The sequence below is a fragment of the Camelus bactrianus genome, chromosome 3 (assembly GCF_048773025.1).
Source record: "Camelus bactrianus isolate YW-2024 breed Bactrian camel chromosome 3, ASM4877302v1, whole genome shotgun sequence".
NCBI lineage: Eukaryota > Metazoa > Chordata > Mammalia > Artiodactyla > Camelidae > Camelus > Camelus bactrianus.
The window spans coordinates 16959507-16977733 of NC_133541.1; positions in this window are offsets into that span (position 1 = coordinate 16959507).

Genomic DNA, 18227 nt, shown 5'->3' on the forward strand with positions numbered 1-18227 from the left:
AGTCATATTGATATCTCTAGTTTGAATTCAGAACAACAGGATTTTTAGTTAATATTATTCAGACTGCATGTGTATCTCCTTTTTCTATACCGAGATCCCTGGTTTTCAAGCACACACGGGAATGACTATATCATAATTAATACTTTACTTAATCCATGTTACCCATTTAACATTTCAGAACAGCATTAATAAAGCCAACACCACTACCTGCATAATTACTATGAAAAGATTTATAAAATCGTATGTATTTTCCTTTTCCCCCATATATTTTGCAATCATTTGATTTCTACCCTGACTTCATAGATCATGCTGTTTACTTTCTCATTCTTAAATTTCATTTTGTCTTAGTTCTGTAAGTCATTATATGTTTAAAACTTATCTCTGTAGTTATGCTGTTGTCTGAAGCTGCTCTTGAGTAGATACTTCAAAACAAGTTCATGTAATACTTTCTGAGCATTGTTTGTTGATAATAATTAAACTCAGCATTTTTAATATCAGTTTTGCTGTATACACATTTCTTTGCTTATATTTTTCCTTGATATACTAATTGGTATTGTTCCATGTTATCATTTTGAAAGTAATGCTTTTAAAATGTCAGAGAGTAACCTATTTTTTGATGGTTTTGCTTAGATATCCAGGGTTTGTTTTTTTTTAATTTAAAGTACAGTTAAAATTAGAACATGCATTAGAACTGTTCATACTGATTTTGTATTCTCATAGGATATGAATGCTTTTTCAATAATTCAATGTTTATTATTACTTATAATTTTGAAAAATCAGGGACATTTTCTTAAATTAGAGATTTTAGTATGTATTCTACAACCTCATTTTCATCTCTTTTTAAAAGATATATATGAACTGAATGTTGAATCTTTGCCTATTGCTAATAGTTATTGTATTTCAATTTTTTTTTATTTTTAAATTTCTTTGAGTTTTTAAAACTCTTCCTTTTTTAACTTGTTTTTCCTAGGCGCTATCTACTGCCGCTTGTGTTTATTCTTCTTGTGTTCCTTCTGGTTCAGTGTTCATCTCTGGAATTAATTTTTCTTATACTACTAATTATTTGTTGCATTTTTGTCAACTTATTTCTGAGTTTTTAAAATTCTGACTTTTGTTCTTTTGTGTTTTGTAGCATTTTCTTAATATGCTTTCTTTGCATTAAATAGAAAGCTCAGTTATCTGTCTGTGGACACAACTGTGACAAGTTGTCATTGTCTGTAGACATGTGATTCTGCTTATTATTGTCTTTTTTTTTTTCTTATACCAGCTTTTCTGTTGATCATTGTCATACAAAATCAGTTTACTTAAACTTGTTGAAGAATGTGTGGTTTATAATATTTTTCATAATTTCCAAAACTCCTATTTCTTTTTTAACATGTGATTTTGTGTGTGCACATGTGTGTACATGTGCGTGTGTGCTTAGTGTTTAAAATATGAAAGCTAGATTTCTGGAATCTTCTGGTAATGTTGTCTTCTATCACTTTTATGTAGACCTTATCTTTCTGTCCCTTCTACTATTCCTCATATTTTTAATCCACTCCCAGAAATTTCTTCTCCATTTAGGACCCTGTATTGGAGGGATCTCTGGAGGCTCACTTCCTAGAGTTCATAAGGACTCGTCCATGCAAATCCCTCAAAATCACCATTGGACTTGCATTCAGCTTCGTTTAGAAAGCATAAAAACTCCATTTCAGCTGCTATTCCTAATTTGCTCCAAGACTTCCCAGTGAATTCCAGATGGCTGTTTTGGGGATCTCTTGTTGTAAACTTATCAACTATCTCGTTACTTTTTATACCTTTTCCCCACACAGAGCCTTGCAATATGCTGATCTTTTGCTATTGATGATTTGTCCCCATCCACTTCTATTTTGGAGTTTGTGGGGACATGCTGTTACCTAGTTGCGCTGGAAAGTCTGTCATTTAGATCTTGCTTTCTGTTGCTATGTACTTGCTCTTCTTTTAATGCAGAGATTCAAATATTAGTACCTATGATATTACTGTACTTATCTGATCAGAATTATTCATTTAACATACATTATAATAATAAGCAAGGAAAGTGTACTGTATTTCCATAGATACAGAAAAGCATAAACCAAATAATAACAAATACTGAACATTAACTTTATATTATATTCAGTTGAAATTTTAATTTCTTTTTGTGTGTGTGATTAATAAACTAGTTTAAGATTATTATTAGATTTACCTCAATTCATCAAGATAGGATAGACGGAATTTAAAAGATTATAGTTGTAGCATCACTGTCTTCAAGTAACTTAGAATATGAATAAATGGGGAGATGTTTACAGATACAGGTAAGTACAATAATGATATGTATGATACAGGAGCTAATTCCTCTACTTCTTTCAGCTGCTTACAAAATAGAGCCTCAATATTTTAGTCATTATTATCATGTAAATTTAGTTCCATATAAAAATATTTCCTAGATTTCAAAATATATTTCCACTTATTGTGGTTTCTAGAAGTTTTCTCGCCATATGCACCAAATAGGAAATACACTTTTTCTCATTCAACTTTGCCCTATATCAGATCAGTGAACTACATCAGGCCCTGTTCTGTACATAATTTCAAGCAACTCCTCTTTCCACTTGACTATGGTAAGAACCATATTTTTGCTATATATATATTGATGATATAAGAAAAAAAAGAAACTAAGGTTTATAAAATATCAGACTGGAGGTTATTCACACGTTATTTATATTCCTGGTTATGCGTGGGTTGTCTGTTTCACAAATGCGAAGGACGGAGGCTATTGAACTTGGAGATAATGGTCATCATTTAAACTGATATCATGAAAAAGAAGAAAATTTTAGTTTTTAAGGTGTATTAAAGGGAAACAGAAAAATAATATAAAGTATTAAAGACACCATTGTGGGTAACAGTAATATTGGAAACTGATATTTTAAAATTCTCAGATATTTTTATATGAGAGGAAGGAAGAGTTCACCTGAATGCATCTTTCATATATTGTATAAATGTTTAAAGGATAGTTTCTGTGTGTCAGGCTCTCTACTTGATACAGGGAATACTAAAATAATATGATAATCCCTGTCTTCAAAGAACTCCTAGTCTAGCTGTGGAGACATAAAAGTAAATAAACAGCAGTGTAATATAAAAAATGCAAAACTAGAAGAAGCACAAAGCGTCAAAGAGAAACCACCAGACCCTTCCAGTGAATATAAGAAAATATAAATCTTCACAGAGGATGTGAAACTTAAACATAAGTAGAACTTTATTCATTGATTAATGGGGCACCAGGTCTAAACGATGGCTAACTTTGTAGCCCAACTTCTAGGTTAAAAGAAACATTCTCAAACCATCATCAGTCTGCCTGGAGCAAGAGTGAGAAACTGTGTTTCCATTGTATGGATTTGTGGATGAGACACAGAATTGTTGTGAAAGTTTGGAGGCAGATGCATACGGAGCATTCAAGAATAATCACACAGTGAAGGTTTCTTATGACCCCATAACAAATTGAAACTCTGTCCAGCAAGCAACGATCTACACCGTTCATTCCGCTGACAAATATTTATTGAATAGCTGATTTGTGTCCTTCTAGGTCTTTGGTTTATACCAGAGAAAGGGAGACCAAGATCTGCATTCTCATGGGTATTTACATTTAAGGGTAAATATACAATAATCATTTAAAATAACAAATAAGTAAACATCTGACATACTAGGAGATGATAAATGAGACAAAAAAGAAAAATATTTAGAGCAGAGAAAGGGAGATAGGGAGTGGGCAAATGAAGTTGGGGAATTGGTGGCAGTATTAAGTACAATTGGTCAAACTTAAAAGGTAAAATTCGAGCAAAGATTTAAAGAAGGTAAAAGAAGCTTGGCAAACTGATATCCCATCATTTTGGGCAGAGAGAACAGCTAGGAGAATATGGCTCAAATGAACCCTGGCAAGAGGTGGAACAAATGCTGTCTAATGAAATATTTATGGTAGATATCACATCATGGTTCAAAGTGTACACAAATACATGGTTAACTGATTCCATTCATGCACTTTATGTTTAGCGATGAACACATTTTCTCCCACAAAGAAGGGGATATACATTGAAAGATACCGTTTTGAAGACTCGCTTACCAAGCATTTACTATCAAATTCAAACTCTGCTTATTCTATTGTGCAGCATGATAAAATTTGGAATAGATCTGTGCAAGACGGTCACTTCAAAACAAATGTCTGAAGGATATGTGTATCTTTACATAGGGTGGAAAGATACGCAAATGTCTTCTTTTTATCTCAATGTTTACATGGAATAGAAAGCTAAAACTAATACCTTCTTATCTGTGATCTGGTAATACATTTCGGTTATCTTACACAGCATATGCCCTATGGATTGTTTTTGCTTTATAAACATGATAAGATTAAATTGTTATTTGAAGTAAAAGATTGGTGCTCCATCAAGCAACATGTGGGTCTGTGATACGCCCCATTTGGAGAGCTCATGTTTCTTTACTTACATACATTTGTTATGATTCTTAGGCTACTATAAAGATCATGGTTGGTTAAATTTTTTGAAATAAATATCATTTCCATCATTCCCAATCACTAAAAGAAGAAAATCAAAAATAATGCAAATAAAATTTCATAACTTCTAATTAATATCTGTGGTGGAGACTTCTAGTTGTCTACTAAAATATCTATTTTCCATTACTTCCTTGTTAAGAGAAACCCAACACAAAGACTGAATATTATTCAGCTGTATCCAGAGCCAGCAAGTTGAAAGTCTGCATTTTCTGGCTTCCTTTGCTGACGATTCTGTCCATATGACTACATTATGATAAGTAAGATGTTTCTCTAAAGGAGAGAGTGTGCCCTTCCTATCTTTTCTTCAAGATTGGCCTAGAATGCCGATGCCATGCCTGGAACTCCAGTTTCAATCCTGGCCCATGAAGGCCGAGTTTATCATCTGACAAGGAGAACGAACAGAGCTGGAAATTTTGAACAAAACTGACGCATGTTTGGAGCCTCCACATCTGCTACCTGCCCTAGACTGCCTTCTTACACGTGGCTTTTATGTGGAAGAATAAAATCTTGTGCGTAAAAATGTCTGTGACTCTGTCTCAAAGCACGGTGTCTAAAACAATGGCATCTGAGAAATGACGGTCTTGCAAACTTGAGAAATTGGCCATGGTGGTAACTTGAGGTGAATTTCTTTTCTATTTGTAAATCTCAACTCTCTTCATCTCCAAGGTGCCTTTATGTTTCTTGTTTAAAATGCCCCAGTACCCAATTAGGTATGGGAGCTCTCTGGTGAAATCACTGAGAAGCATTTATTTCCATTTCTGTGACACATTTTTGTTTCTGTTATGAGGTGAGACTTCTCGGGACATTTTCTCCTTCACCTCAACTTCATTTCAGTTGGAGGAAGACCCTCAACACTCTCATGATCTGATACTGTTGCCGATAGATGCAACCGGTGTTCCAGGTTCTTGTCCCGTCCCAGAAAGAATTTAGAGACAAGACTTAGAGGTTAAAAAAGGTCAAGTGAGGATTTACTAAAGGATGGATAGTACACTCTCAGGGGAGAGCGGGCAGGCTTAGGTGAGCGGCTGCCCTGAGTTTCTTTGGCAAGTTAGCTACATAGGGTGTAAAACTGAATGGGCAGAATATTCATTGGGGAGGGAAGGTTTTGGGGTCGTATTCCCTGATTATCATCCCAATTCCACCTTCCCAAAGGGAGGAGGGATTTTTGTCCTTATTAATCTGGATCAGAAGTGTCATGGTGTCAGTGCATGATGGGTACTTTTGATCTGCAAGGCTAATTTTATTGAAATGAGGGCATAATGAGCAAAAGGTTACATTTGGACCCTAGAAATTCCTGCCTTTTCTCACCTTTCTTTGTTTTTCTCCAGGCCACTTGTCATCCCAAAAGGCATGATCCCTTATCAGCCCCAAGGTTCCTGCTTTTCTTTCTCTGCCCAAGGATCCCTGCTGCTTACATGATGTGTGGTTTCCTGCATTTGGCCTGTGCCCCTCCTTTCTGCCCAATTCCTGCCATTTGGTCTGTGTCCCCCTTTCTCTGCTCATATCTAGCTATCTGCCTGCTCTAACATTTTCCCCTCAAGGAGTCTGGACCCTTAAAATCTTTTAAGGGGAAAAGGGACGATGGTCAGTCTTCTGTAACTGCTTCTAGCTGAACATGGATGTAGTCCCTACCTGTGGGCCCAGATCTCCTTGCTATCTGTCAGAGATAGGGGTCTCAGGGTTGTTAGCAGTGGCAGGGATGGAGAGTGGGGAGTAGAAGGAGGCAGAGGCCTTGTCCAGCGGATGTTGATGGTCTTTATCTTCAGGTGGGATGGGTTGGAATCCTTGTCACATCATCATTTGAAGATGAAGTTGTTTTATTCTAGAGGATAGAAATTTTACTATGTGGTTAAAAATACAAGGACCAAAGAGAAAGATGAGAAATATGGTGGCTATGGGGCCTAGAAATAGAAGAAGCCAGGTATATCCTGGAAACCATCCCTTAAGTGTCTCAGTCCATTTCTGTTTTCCTTGGTTGTACCTGTGGAGCCAGGAAACCTGTTCATAAATTTCTTTAACATTTACTTCTACTTCTCCTGAGACGTTAATGTATGTGCAGCATGTTTTGTTTATAACTGCATAAACCCCTCCTTCGCGTCCTAATAGATAGTCTAGGGCTCAGCGATTGTCAAAGACTACCCCTGCCAGAGAATCAAGGGACTTTTGTAAGAGTGTTAGAGTGTCTCCGGTTTTCTTCAGTGCATTATCCAGGGAGGAGGTTAGGCCCCTCAAGGTTGTCTCATGGTAGGCAAATCCTCCCCAAGGGGCAGATGCAGCTACTGGCCCTATAATTCCTGCTAGTACCAGACCAAAGGCCCTTTTTTATCTCATATGAGTCACATTGAGGAAGTTGTTTGGGCTGGAGCCACGGTTCCCAAGGTGCATTCCCCATAGTGAAGTGTGTTGTCTAGATGTGAGAGAGCAATGGCTTTGGTCATTGTGAGGTAGTTATCTGAGGTTCCACATAGCCATGATAATCCAGGTGGTGCTGGTAAAACTGTGTGATTGGTTTGGTTATACAGCTGGAGAAAAGTTTTGGGAGGTGGGAGATAGTTACTGAGGGGTCCCATCTGTATTTTGAATTTTGTTGTTGGTTTGGAGTGTCCAGGATGGGGTCCATAGTCAGGGGGGTGGTCATAGTAAGGGGATATCTGATATAATAACTAGCACAAGAAGTTCTGTTGGCATTAGTTTGTGAATTGTCATAGCATACATGTGTGCGGTTAGGAGTGCAGGGTGACGTGCAAAGAGGCAGGCCCATGGTCAGTTTTGTGGCCTCTTCAACTAGCAGGGCTGTGGCTGCTACAGCTCTCAGATACCCTGGCCATCCTGAGGCCACTGGGTCCAGTTGCTTGGAGAGATATGCCACTGGCCTAGGAATCGGCCCTCCTTTTTGGGTGAGAAGTCCCGGGGCTATTCCCTGTCTTTCTGAGGTAAACAGAGTAAAGGGCTTGTTTAGAGCTGGAATCCCCAGGGCTGGGGCGCTAGTCAGGGCAGTCTTAATCTGATCAAATGCTCTTTGTAAACTTCCAGTCCACTCTAGAGGCTCTATGTCTGGTCCCTTTAAAAAGGGCTTCATATAATAGTTTTGCCATGAGACCAAACCTTGGGATCCAGATTCTACAAAACCCAGCCATTCCTAAGAAGGTTCTAAGCTGTTTTTTTGTGTGTGGTGGCTGTAAGTGGAGGATTGCCTCTTTGCACTGGGTTGTAAGGGCACGCCTTCCTGGGCTTAAAACATGTCCCAGGTAGGTAACTTTCTGGGAGGAAATTTGGGCTTTTTGTGGGGATACTTTAAATCCCCTGTGACCTAGGAAGTTGAGAACCTGCATAGTGTTTCGGTCTAAAGCTTCCTTTGAGGGGCTGCAGATAAGGAGGTCATCTACATATTGTAATAATGCCCCCGTCTCCAATTTGAGTTCCCTTAGCTCCTTTGCTAAGGCATTGCCAAACAGGTGTGGGCTATCCCGGAATCCCTGAGGAAGGACAGTCCAGGTATATTGTTGGGTTTCATTAGTGTTTGGATCAGTCCACTCAAAAGCAAAAAGGTATTGGGAATCAGGGTGAATGGGTATGCAAAAGAAGGCATCTTTAAGATCTAGGACTGTAAACCAGGCTGTGTCCTCAGGGATCTGAGTGAGGATTGTGTATGGGTTGGAGACAATAGGATGGAGAGGAATTACAGCTTCATTTATGATTCGAAGTTCTTGGACCATTCTGTATTCCCCATTTGGTTTGAGGACAGGTGGGACTGGAGTATTACAGGGGGATTGGCATGGCACCAAAAGCCCATATTTAATGAATTTTGAGATTAGGGGTTGGAGGCCTCGTCGAGCCTCTGGTTTTATGTGATATTGGCGCCTGGAAGGGAAGTTATTAGTTTCCTTTAAAGTTATTTTTACAGGAGTGACAAACTTTGCCTTTCCTGGGATTCCCTGATCCCAGACCTGTGGATCTACAAGTATACTACTGTTGATGCTTCTAGGTCAAGTGAAGTATTATTTACTAAAACGCTTGTCTATATTCTGAATGTTGGAAATCACGTACCTAATCTTTTCCCATTTTCCATGAGCAACCAGGAACCTCAGAGTCAAATCAGTGGTCTACATCTCTGATGCGTGCGTCACCTTCCCTAATCCAAACTACAAAGTCACACTGAGATCATCATTACCATTTTTATTATTATCATAAACTGAGGAGAAAAAGAGTGACACTGATAGTATTAGTTATATTAGTAACAACTGACACTAATATATCAAGAAATGTCCTAATTGACTATTTTGCTTATAATTTTGGCTCTTAGTTATATGGTATCTTATAATGATCATTTTATCACATCATTATTTAAATAATGGGAAAGTCCCTGAAAAAAAAGAAATTTAAGATACATTTGGTTTTTCAAATATTAATATTGGCACTTAAAAAATCATTCTTACCTAACCAAGAAAAATAAAATTGTTTCTATGTGCAGTTATTGTTTTCACTTATATTTATAATGCCTAATTGCCAATTATTGCAAAGGTAAATTCTGACTGAAGATTTTAAATACCCACTGCTATGTGTTTATTGTAAAAACTATAAGCCCCTTAAAGGCAGCTTAGTTTTGTCTTGCAGGGGGTCTCATGTTGATTTGCACAAGAGACTCGTAATCTTTTCATCGACTTAATTAAATAAATGAATGGGTGAGAGCATATTTTAGGCATCACTAGAAATTGCTGAATGAGAGGGCAAAAGGCCAACTAAAAGAAAAAGTGTATTCATGAGGTCGGGAACTGATTAAAGGAGGCAGTGAGAAACCCAAACAACAAAAATCTGTTTTCTCAAAATGAAAGCAGAAGGCTACATAGGAAAGCAGGGTTTTATTAATTCAATTTAAGCAGAAGTTATTTTAATGTGTGGTATTCAGTCTGTGACGCTTTATTTAACCACCTCCAGTAGAGTTCTTTCGATCAAAACTTGAAGTGCCTGAGATCCTTAGCATCTTTATCTGCTGTGCTTTGCCCCGAAAGGTCACCACAATGACACGGCAGACCCCTGACATACACACCTGTCTGTTGCTGTAAACAGCTCACTTGTGGTTGAAGGAGGTAATTAAAAGGTTTCGATGACGAGGATGAGCCTGGTTAGAGATGAGGTCTGAGTCTGCACTGCTGAAGGATTTACGAATTAAATTTGCCCGCTGAGCTGCAGCAAAGGTGAAGGCATCTCCAGTTTACAACCGTGTTTTTAGTTTAGACATGTCATGCATGGCCAGAAACAACAACAGTCATTTCTTTTTTACAAGCCTTATGACTTATAAATCACGACAGCATCATAGCTGCATTAATTTGAAGGGATGAGTAGATAACAGTATGAAAGTTGCTTAATTTTTTGAAAAAAATCCTCATTCTCCAAAGAAGAGAAAGTAAACAAAATAGTATTTTTTATTTTTTCACATAAAAATACATGGTGAGATGAAGTATTTAGAGGGGATTATATTGATGCCACAGTTTACTCCGACTGGCATTCAAAATTAAGAAGTGACAGTTGATGGTAGAAAGACAGACAGATAAACAATTATAGGACAATGTTGATTCTAGTATCTGGCTGGCAGGTTGATGGATATTCACTGTAAAATTCCATCAGATTTTCTGTCTAGTCGAAACTTTTCATAAGATGTTGGGAAATATAGGTTGAAAGAGATTGTTACAGTTTTAAGAGTCATATAAAAAGAATACAAAGTTTTACTGTTGACAATTATCCTTTAAAAACTGAAAGCAAACTGGGTTAATTGCCAATGGGCTGTCTATGTCACTAAGTATCTGGAAATTGGGACTCTTTGTGCATTTGAGTATTGGTCTGAATTTTTGTTCTTTGTAGTGCTAATGAATTCTACCCAGAGTAGGTAAATTGAACTTCAGGTGGTGTATCTGATCCGTTTATTTAACGATCTTCCAAGTGGATGGCTGAATCTCAGTCTAATCTATTACAGTCTAATCAATCACAGTGATGATTAATATAAAGCTTCTTTCCTTTGAGTATTGATTGGTTACTAAAAGCTGCTGATGACCACATAGTGCCTGGCATTTTGCTCTTACATTACTTTTTCCTGATAGTACACATTAGTCTCCATAAAGGGTATCACTACAAGTTTTCAACCAATTCTAGTTGGTATAACATATCAAAAGGGAAGAATCAAATAGCTGGAGAGAGTCTGAGTTTCCATTAACAGATAATACATGGAACCGAATAAAATGATATTCTGTTTAGGACTGAGAAATATTGAATAATTGGAAGCCCAGAGTACTCCACAAGCACTCTTCTGGGCAAAGGTTATACTCTTCTTAATACAAAACAGATTTAAAAAGAAAAATTCTACCAAGATTTTTAGAAAATAAGGTGAAATTTAAGGAAGTTCAGGCAAATAGTGTGATATTTAAGCATAGGGACCTTGGGGTCAGGGAGCCTGGACATATAATAGCCTCTTGTAGCTACAGAGTCCTGTGACCCCAGGCAAGTTCCACAATATCCCTAAGCCTCAGCCTTTTCATCTACAATATTAAGATAATAGTGTTTTTCACTTCTCAGATGTCTTTTGAATTATCGAAGGAAATTATACACGCTTACCCACATTCCGTAATGCCTGGAGAATAGTGTATAATCAATGAGTGATGATCATTGCTAACACTGTCTTTCAGGAATTGATACAGATACGTATTTGTAAATAGGTGTTGTTCCTTTAAAAGTAAGCATGGGAAGTATCATTTTGCATTTGGCGTATAACAACACTATGTAAGTTCAGATTATTTAATGAAAACTATTTTTATAGCTGAAAGACCGGAAAATCTAATGGATTTGTGCAGAGGGCTGTTTTAAAAATAGTAGCTACTACAAGGAAGGAGGCATGGCATTCTTCTGGGAGGCGGCATTCTCTGGGAAACTTGCTGACTGAAAAGACACAGGTTGCTGAATTTATATTGAAAAATAGATTTTCCTCAGGAATCATGTGGTTTATGTTTAAAAGAACTTAATACTTTTATAAACAAAATAACAGAGCAATCATATTGTATGTGTCCAAGAGTTACCGGTATAGAAATACAAATGCTTTTTAAAAGACCAATGAAGATGCACATTCATATTATAAATAGTTGCTTTTTAGGATGGGGATGGAATAAAGAACAGTGTTATAAGGGTAGTGTAGACAGACATCCAATGTCTTAGAAAGGGGAGGATATTTAACCAAGGTACTTACTGCCCTTGGAGTTGGTACACACAAACTATAGGAGACTGAGTCTTTTAAGTAGCAAATATATATCTTACACGTACATGATTTGTTCATTGTGATATATTCATATATCACATTCATAGGCCATATATGAATGTAGTAGAGTGTACTAGGGTTCACAAAATATCATTTGTTAACATACCAAAATTGATAGAATATTTATTCATCTTAAATTATTCTTAAGGGTTTCTTAAATTATTATTTATTTGTCATTTTTTTCATGAACCAAAATAAAATAGATGCTAGGAAAATAGTTTTAAATACAAATATAAGCATTAGAATACATTATATATTTCTTAAATTGGTGTGTGTTAGATAGTAGAGAGTATAATTTTATTCTTAAATGTAAGAAGGAAGAGAAATATAAAACTGAACAGACATATGCCATTGTGTTTTTTCACCTCATGACTAGAATCTGTATGAATGTATGAAGCAAATAATAAAAGTTGACTGGCAGTAGGGGCTTGAAAAAAGTGAAATACATTGAACAATTAATTGAGATGACAATCTTTAAAATACTTTTGTCTAAGGGGCATTAATTTGAAAGAAATGTTTTCTGTTACACAAGTCATACTAATTTACTTATTTATTCTTCATGTATTATTTTATTCATTCATTCATTCTGTCATTCCACAAGCACATAAACTGAGGTTTTGCAAGATATCTTCCAGTCTGTCCTGACTCAAGTAATCTACATAATAAGGACATTGAAAGACATTTACTATATCCAACCTTAATTTCTGGGTTTTGGTAATTTTCACTTTTCTAGAAAAATCATCTATTTCATCTGTCCTTTCAAAGTTTCAACAGAATTATGAGATGTAATGAATCATAATAAGAGGCTGTCCAATATTTAATAAACCCTGCACTTCCTAAAAAAGCTAAATTGATCACATTTTAGCATTTTTTTCATAAACAGGTATATTTAAAATCCTAGGGTTTCTTTTTTGTTGTTTCCCATATATATTTCTAATTATCTTTAATCTGAAATATACTTTGTTGCATTAGTTTTATTAGACGTTGGTTAGGTAATTGCTCTAGGTTATTAAATAAGATGGAAAACATATCAGCTAAATAATTGTGTATAATACTATAATAATTATAATCTTTAAATACAGAAACATATACAATACATGCAATAACTTATAAAATATGAATGCATGTACATAAACTACTATATAGGTCATATAAGAATATATACATATGTATAAATTGTAGCTCTGTACTCTGAGACTCTTGGGCCCTGATGACATTTTTAAAGTTACTTTTTCACTTTCAAAATTTTTCCCATTGATATTGGCCTTTTTTGTTTAAAATTTTTTATTTTCTTAAATAATTTTCAATTATCTCTATTTTTAAAACATTTACATTAAGTAGAACGCATTGTATTATCCTTTGAAAACGTAAAGAATTGTAATTATGTTGGCTACCTACTTTCTTACATTTCTGTGCTTCAGATGTTTCCTTTTTACTGGAGACAAGTCTTAAGATATTATGATTTTTCATAGTAATTTATGAAATTCAGTATTAATTTTGCCTCATTTTAAATGTTTACCACATTCATTTTACATTGTTTTGTTCTGTTTGGTTATATGTGCTGAATCTTCTGAGTTGATTTAATTATTTTCCCTAACACTATAAATATATTTTCCATACTTCACACATTTATTTCAATTTCAAGTCCATGTTTTTTATCATATATTCATGAGATAGCTATTTAGTTTTAGTGAACAAATCCAAAATCTTTTTTTCAGTTTTACTGAGAATTAATTGGCATATTACATCGATTAAGGTAAGGTTTATAATATGATTTGAGGTACTATTTGTATATTGTGAAATGATTACCACAATAGGTTTAGTTTATACCACCTCACATAATTACCATTTCCTTTTTGTGGTGAGAACATTTAAGATACATCTATAACATCTTCTTTATTCATCTGTAGGTGGACACTTAGGCTGTTTCCACATTTTCATATTTTGGGTATTATGACTAATGCTGCAATGAACATGGAAGTGCAGATAATTCTTGAAGATCTTGATTTCATTACCATTGGATAGATACTGAGAAGTGGAATTCCTGGATCATATGGCTTTGTTTTGCTATTTAGTTTTAATTTTTTTTGAGGAAACGCTCTACTATTTTCAATGATGGTTGTACCAATTTACATTTCCACAAACAGTGCACAAGGGTACTCTTTTCTCCACAACCCCCCCAGCACTTCTTGTCTCTTGTCTTTTTAGTAATAACCATCTTAACAGGTGTGAGGTGATATCTCACTGTGCTTTTGATTTGCAAAACCTGAGGATTAGTGATGTTGAGCACTTCTACATGTACCTGTTGGTCCCTCAATCCACTCCTCTTATTTTTCACTCTTGTTAACAGACTTTGTTCTCCCTAATAAATTATTAGCACAAAAAGCCTCTGCTTCAGAATTTGCTTTATAGAGAATCCAAGTTATGATAATCTCCAATATCAGAGCAAGAAAATTGAAGCATTAAAACCTAGAAGTGTGGGTATTTTATGCAACAGTTTCCTGTTGAAATCATTACAGTAAGATATTGTCTTGGGTGTCTCATTCTAACAAGATCATTTCCTAAGTTTAATCTTTCCATTCAGATGCACTAAATTAATTAATCCAAACTATTTCTTTGACAATCACTGTAAATATCAAGCTAACTCAATATTGGGAGTTTGAGCAGTGATTTGGGCAGATAGGGATGGCTCTGTTATACTTCCAGTGAAGCATATTCATGGCATAATCAAGGGTGAAACTCAAGATTGTACCACTAAGAGTTTGTAGCAGCACCTAATAAAGCATATTAAATCATTATGTTACTAAGTATTGTCACTTGGACACTAAGTTAATAAGTCATTTAACATCTATGAACTTGCAAGGTGAATAGCTATACTAAAAAGAGTTAAGATTACAATAATTTGATTCAGAAACTGTTCTATAGTGAAAAGGACTTCTGAAAGTTCCTAAATATTTTGAAGTTGAAGCAATCCCTAGATCAAAACAAAAAGTATTATGTTTTAAGCAGGTTAAGTTAAAACATTTTTAAACTGTGATGGATTTAACTCAGTTGAGATACTTAAACATGTCATGTTATAACTTCAGTTTTTATTTGAACTAATTATTGAGTATGGAAATGTAAGATGGGCAATGCTAAAAATAAACTCCCACCCCTCTATCAGTGTTTGAAGTATGAAGCATGCCGGCTTGGCATGTTCACTGGATGCACTTCGAGTACACCATATTATTCTTTGGATGCCCAATAAACTTTGATGGAAAAACAGATCACTCTTCCACTGCAGTTAAATCAATCTTAAAAGACCTTTCATATGCCAACTCTAGTCTGATGGAGCTATAAACAAGGTTTTTACCGATATTCACCTATTAAAATCTAATATTTGGGAAAAAACGATCTTTAGGTGGAAGTATCCTATAACAAATGTACTGGAAGAATTTTGAAGTGTATTCATTATGCTTAATTTAAGTAAGTTATTACTCAATACAGTCATATTAACAAGTGCTTTTCTCTGTCAGGATGGAGTATTTCTATTCAATTAGAGATAATAAGTGTTGGTTTTCTCTAAAACACACGTAGACATGTAAGAGTAATACTTTAAAAGTTTATTGTCAGTTACTTACACTGTCACCATATTGCATACTGTAGATGCATGTTATATATAAGCCTTGATTTCAAAAAATGCTCACTTTTGTTGAATACTAACATTCTCTAAGTCTCAGGTCTTAAGCCAGTGGCTTACCTTTCCCAGTTGATTTCAAAGGCTTTAATGGTTTCCAATAGCATCTTTAAAAATGATGTATCCTTAATGTTTTAATTATACATTGTATTTAAAGATATATTAATTATGTTAATATTTAGGTGATAGAATGTCACGAAGAATTATCGTTAAGACTTTAAAAAGAAAGAAAATATTTTTGATTTTTGGTATATGAGTGATAAGATTTGAAGATCAAATAACCTACTACACAATCTGCATTATAATATAGATTAAATTGAAATTTAAAAATATAAAGAAGTTTGTGTGTGTCTGTGTGTGTTTATATGTGTGAAATTGTTGTGCAATATCTTTAACAGTGCTAATGGAAAAGCTAACCAAGTGCTTAAATTAACCACTGGCACGAATTGCATAAGATGTCATTTATTCTACTGATCTTTAATTAATGATTTTGATTGAATAAGATTTAATTTAAAACATCCAACCAGCCTGTAAATATATATTATTCTCTGGTTACATTTTATTGTAAATAATTAGGGAAATATTTGATTTCTCAGCCACTTCATGCAGAATGTTGACTTTAATTTTATTTGCATTTATTAGACTTAATCACTTTTAAAGCATGCAGTAAACTGCATGCTCATTTCATGGCTGTACTTTTAAACAACTGATTTCTAAAGCTCCACGTGATTAATATGTTTACCTTCTGAATTGTCTTTATTCCTATAACATGATTGGAATAAAAGGTGTGATTGTTTTGCTTAAATTTATAACAAACCCATATTACATCTTTGTGGTCTAGTTTTCAAAATACTTTGAACCCTTGGAAAATGTAATGTGAGCATTTCAGACTATGCTATGCTAATCCAACTTTGATAGCAGTCATGTATTTTTATTTTGAAGTCTGTCCAAATGATAGATTACATAAGCAATGTAGAGAGGATGAACTGGTATAAATGCAACAATCAGCTCAGCAATTGAAAGTACTGTTTCATTAGCTTTAGAGTTGTATCAAAACTAAAGTCATTAACATAACCTTTAATATCTGGTCAGGTACTAGAATGCTATAATGGATTTTCTTCATCTTCAAGACGTGGTTAGGTTATATAAACTGCCATTCAAATTAAAGTTGCAAGATTCAGCAAAATACAGCTTTCCCAGTATTAAACAAGAAATAATTATTTGGTATAAGTATGTCTTCTGTGATAATTTGGATATAGTAGTATTAAAATTATTTGTTGTATATCTGAAATTCAGATTTAATGAGGCATCCTGTATTTTATCTGGCAACTTTAAAAACAGTGTTGAGTAATTTGAAACTTTGAATTAAAAAAAAAATTTAATGAGGGGAGGTAATTTTAGGTTTATTTATTTATTTTTTTTAACAGAGGTACTGGGAATTGAATCCAGGACCTTGTGCATGCTAGGCATGCACTTTACCACTAAGCTATATCCTCCCCCCCCAAAAGCATTGAATTTTTTATACTAGCTTCTTTTCCTCTTTGGTTATCAACTCATTCATTGGAAGAAATTTTGATTGCTCCCAGATTTGGGAAATTATGAATAAATCTTCTCTAAATACCTGTGTACAGGTTTAGGACCTATGTGCTCTTCAGAGATTTACGATGTGGCTGGAATAAAGTCAAGGATCTGGATTTATTCAAGTCATTCCCCATTAGTTCCATAGTTTGCTTGCTTTCTTCTGTCTTATTGCCTTTGCTGATTATTCTTCCTGTCCTCATGGTTTCTGTTCTGAGGCAGACATCTAACACAAAAAGATATGCATCTCCAGTTTTTCCTAGGATGTCTATTCATAATCGTATTTCCTTCCTTCTTGATAGTATTAATCAATATTTTAGGGGTGTCACAATGCAGGCTTGGCTTCATGCATCCACAGGTCTCTGCCATCTTTTCCATGCTCTGATTCTCATCCATCATCTTCAAAATCACATTCACTCTTACGACCTTCAAGGCATTGCAAAACCCTTTGGTAATCTACACACAATTCTCATCCCGTGAGTGTGGCTGCTTGCCTGCCAAGAATCTGCTTCCCAAACCCCACTTTTCCATAGACACTGATGTTCAAGCATTCCTCCCTTCCATGTAACTGCTTGATTTGTTCTGAGATGAGCAGACTTGAGTTCACTTAAACAAAGAAGAGTACACTGTGGCATATGGAAAAAGAGTTACCTCACTTTTAACCAAAAGTCACAAGAAATTCAATTTTCTTCTGTTGAACATAAATCTTCTTCTATAAAAAGATAGTAGAAAACCAAGATAAATAGAAGCCAGATTGAGGAAAATAGTGTGGAGCTTGACCGCCAAATCTGAAGCTTAAACTACTTCTGGACTTCTTTTTCCAAGAGCTAGCGTTTTCCCTGATTGTTTGAGCCAACTTGCGTTTAGAAAACAAAATAACCAAGTGAGTATGCCTGCCATTTACTACTTAGTGGGTATTAATTTATCTCGAGCTTATTACCTGTCTTTTAAATGTTTTACAGAAAAATAAACCAGTCTCACAGCTTGCATTATGGTGTGTTTCACGAGCTTTTTAAATAAAATATGAAAATTTCAGATTGTTCCAAAGTTCCTAGTAAAATATTAATGCATTTAAATATTGTTAAAAAATCATATGTTTTCATTAGAACTTGAAA